Below are 4,686 nucleotides of genomic sequence, written 5' to 3'. Positions count from 1 at the left end.
ACAATGGAGAGTCCCCAAATGTTGCCCCTCCCATCTGGTACAGCAATCCCCTCAGCACGGGAATGGAGACAAGTCCAGTTATAGTGATGGGATGAGTTAAAGGTATTTACTCAGATGGGCGGAAGGTGGGAAGTGGTATTCCATGGGGATTGGTGCTGGGACCACTGTTGTTCACCATTTACATGAATGATTTGGACTTGGAAATCAGAAGTACAATTTCAAAATTTGCTGATGACACTAAATTGGGGTGTGTGGTTAATACTGAGGAAGACTGCAATAGCATCCTTGTAGAATTATTCAGTTGTGTTCAGTAAGTAGCACCATCTTTTAATTTGCTTTGACTGATCACATCACTATATAGTTATGTGAAAAACAGAAATTATTAACAGCTCCCAATTTCAGAATTGTCAGTTTCAAACTCAACTTCTTCCAAGTACAATCTAACATTTCAAAAACAGTAATGGATGTAGGCGAGATATTAGAACTGTTGTCTAACACAATCCAAACACAGTGACACACAGATAGATGGGCAGGTGTGGCTTCACAGCGAATCCTTTCAAACCTCACTAAAAAGTGGCAGACTGGCAATCCATTGTTCACTAATGGAGTTGTGATCTTTGTAAATTAAGAAATGGAAATGTGTCAAAGAGTTGATTAACAGAGTGGGGCATCATCTTCCTTTGATTTCTATTTCTGGCACCAGGCAACAGAAAAAGGTCATTACAACACGACATAAACAGACTCTTCAGGTGTGAGACATCAGACTTCAGAACAACATGTCTGCCAGCTCTGGCCACAAACCCCAGTACAGTCAACCTTTCAGCAGCTGCAGGCCTGATTAAATAACTAGTAGTTTAACATGTCTAGTAGAGCTTTTGTATCAAAATAGAAGAAATGTATTTGTGACACACACACAATTAATAATTAAAGCACAATGTGATGGTGAGGATCGATTATCGCCTCTTAATACCTTCCGTGTCCACCAGTCGAGGAAGGTATCAAGTGAACCAGTGGACACCGCCTGCCCCCTCTCCAGGGCCACTCGGGCAGGAACAAGACCATGGAAGAGAGGCAGGCAGCTAGAGTGACCCCCCATGGGCCCCACCCATCCTGGGCCTACAAATTGCTGTTTTCACCAGGCCCAAGAGCAGGTCCAGGAGAAGATCCTCCCACTTACCCACCCCCACTCCGCACCGGGCGGTCAAAGATTAGGAGCGTGGGGCTAAAGTGTAACCAAGAGTTGAGGAGCAGCCCCTTCAGGTAACTATACAGGGGCTGTAACCTCTCACACTGAATATATACACGGCCCGTGGACTCCTCTAGGCCGCAGAAAACACATCTGACCTTGGAGTCTGGAAAGGAGCTTAAACTGTTGCACATGACAGCTCCCTGCAACAGTCTCCACCCCAGATCCCCAATGGTGCTGGGAAGGACTCCTGCATAGAGAGCCCTCCATTGGGGACCCTCGCCTCCATCAGACAGCAAGATGACCCACCAGTCTGATTGAGATTGGGCAATAAACAAATGAATCAATAAATGACACAGAAACCCAGGTCCCCAGGTCCTCAGCCCTGGTGTGAAGTGCACTGGCCACCAATTTTCCATTACAAACTCGCACCTCAGGCCCCGCCCAGTCTGGTTTAATTACTAAATGTTTTCTAACTCAGGTTTCAGGCCTGTCATTCTGAGGGAAACAAGGCCTCATTTATTGGTGTGTCCCACCCGAGCGGCTGTTAATGGCTTTAATAAACTGTCAGCAATGTTTTATTTAAAGGTGGAAAGAGGTGACAAACGCAACTAGCGATGCCTCAAAACTCACAGACAGAGAAATCCACTTCATCAGCGCCCCTGCCACAGGACTCAATATCCACCCCCTCCACCACTGGTGCACTGTGTCTGCAGTATGTATGGTCTACAAGATGACCATGGTCAGGCCGTGTGGAGTCAAGGGCCAGGCAACAGAATGAATGGAAAGATCACAACAAACTACCCTTAACTTCAACCCTCTGATTTCTGTTTTGTAGCCATCTTTCCATCCATTTTGCTGCCTGGCCCTTCACTCCACACGGCCTGACCTTGGTCATCTTGTCGATCTTACATACTGTTATGGATAGCAAGCTGGTCACAAAACAGAAAACAGAGAGTAGGGGTTAAGAGTAGCTACTCAGACTGGAAAAAGGTGGGATGTGGTGTTCCACAGGGATCGGCGCAGGGATCACTATTGTTCACCATTTACATAAACGATTTGGACTCGTGAATTAGAAGAACAATTTCAAAGTTTGTCAATAACACCAAATTGGGAGGTAGAGTTAATACTGAGGAAGACAAAATGCAAGAAGACATTAATAAATTTCAGAATGGGCGTGTAAATGGCAAATGAATTTCACTGTAGATCAGTGTGAGGTGGTGTGTTAATGAATTTCACTATAGATCAGTGTGAGGTGGTGTGTTAAGGAATGTCACTGTAGATCAGTGTGAGGCGGTGTGTTAATGAATTTCACTGTAGATCAGTGTGAGGTGGTGTGTTAATGAATGTCACTATAGATCAGTGTGAGGTGGTGTGTTAATGAATTTCACTATAGAACAGTGTGAGGTGGTGCGTTAAGGAATTTCACTGTAGATCAGTTTGAGGTGGTGTGTTAATGAATGTCACTATAGATCAGTGTGAGGTGGTGTGTCAATGAATTTCACTGTAGATCAGTGTGAGGTGGTGTGTTAATGAATTTCACTATAGATCAGTGTGAGGTGGTTTGTTAAGGAATGTCACTGTAGATCAGTGTGAGGCGGTGTGTTAATGAATGTCACTATAGATCAGTGTGAGGTGGTGTGTTAATGAATTTCACTATAGATCAGTGTGAGGTGGTGTGTTAATGAATGTCACTATAGATCAGTGTGAGGTGGTGTGTCAATGAATTTCACTGTAGATCAGTGTGAGGTGGTGTGTTAACAAATGTCACTATAGATCAGTGTGAGGTGGTGTGTTAATGAATTTCACTGTGGATCAGTGTGAGGTGGTGTGTTAATGAATTTCACTGTAGATCAGTGTGAGGTGGTGTGTTAATGTATTTCACTATCGATCAGTGTGAGGTGGTGTGTTAATGAATTTCACAATAGGTCAGTGTGTCATAGTGTGTTAATGAATGTCACTATAGATCAGTGTGAGGTGGTGTGTTAATGAATTTCACTGTAGATCAGTGTGAGGTGGTGTGTTAATGAATTTCACTATAGATCAGTGTGAGGTGGTGTGTTAATGAATTTCACTGTAGGTCAGTGTGAGGTGGTGTGTTAATGAATTTCACTATAGATCAGTGTGAGGCTGTGTGTTAATGAATTTCACTGTAGATCAGTGTGAGGTGGTGTGTTAGTGAATTTCACAATAGGTCAGTTTGTCATAGTGTGTTAATGAATGTCACTATAGATCAGTGTGAGGTGGTGTGTTTATGAATTACACTGAAGATCAGTGTGAGGTGGTGTGTTAATGAATTTCACTATAGATCAGTGTGAGGCGGTGTGTTAATGAATTTCACTGTAGATCAGTGTGAGGTGGTGTGTTAATGAATTTCACTATAGATCAGTGTGAGGGGGGTGTTTTGGTGGGAAGGATAAGGAGGCCAGTCACTACTTGGACAAGAGGGTGAAATTGGGTTGCTTTGTGCCTCCCATGATATTCAGCGCCTCCCATGATATTCAGCGGGAGGTTAGCGGCGGAGGTAGTCGGTAGCTCCCAATGATGTCATCGCCACGCGCAGCACCCCGGCTGCAACCTTGGGTTGCGAAACCTGACCTATCGCCGGATGATATGTCCGACAGGGTCAGGGGTCATTTCTGCAACCGCGGCGACGCCACTTAAAGGGCAGGTGTCGGGCAGCAACTTTTTATTTTGGCCTACTGCCAGCACCTGCCCCCTTCCCCTTTCTTCTTCGGTGTGTCGGCAGTGATTGCACAGCCCGGCGCTCCTCTTGATCCGACACCCCACTCCCCGGTGGTCCAGCAGGGCCCCGGTGTGCGCAGTGCTCGGCCCCTCCCCTTTAATCAGGGGGTAGGTCTGCTATGACATGGTGCTATGTCCCGACGGGCGTTGCGCTGTTACACGAAGCACCATGAAAATCACTGGTAGCGCCTCAAGAGGGAGGGGAGCTCTTTCAGTAGCACCCTGCCTCCTGCCTGGGGCGCTACCACTGAATTTAATGCGCAGGGGTGATAACTTTTTTGGAGTGCTAAAATTAGCCCCGGTGACGTTAGCGACCCAAAGGGGGCACCACTGAATTTCCCCCTAAGAGTCTAAATGGGCTAGAGGAGCAGAGGGATCCAGGGATACAGATACACAAATCACCAAAAGTAGCGACATACGTTAATAAGGCCATTGAAAAAAAAACACTGGGGTACATTCCGAAAGGAGCCTTCTGTTCCATGCCTAGGTGCTCTGAACCATGGCAGAGAGCGGCTGGGACACATTTCTCACACGCCTCAAGATTTACCCGCACGGCAACTTTGCTGTCACTGAAGAGAGACAAGAAAGACCAAAGTGCCGTTTGCCACTCTCAGTGTGGCCCTGAAGGACTGTGTCCAGGCTGGAGTTCTGTTCCCACCATACGATCCTCCCCCCAATTGTCCTTTCTGAGCTCCAGCCAGGTGATGCTAAACACTCAGGTGGGAAAGACAAAAATCTACAACAATGTGTTTAAA

Source organism: Somniosus microcephalus, unplaced genomic scaffold (genome assembly GCF_052327205.1).
Source record: "Somniosus microcephalus isolate GS21.2 unplaced genomic scaffold, FLI_Smic_1.0 unresolved_chr4, whole genome shotgun sequence".
Classification (NCBI taxonomy): Eukaryota; Metazoa; Chordata; class Chondrichthyes; order Squaliformes; family Somniosidae; genus Somniosus; species Somniosus microcephalus.
Note: the sequence above shows the minus strand (reverse complement) of the source record.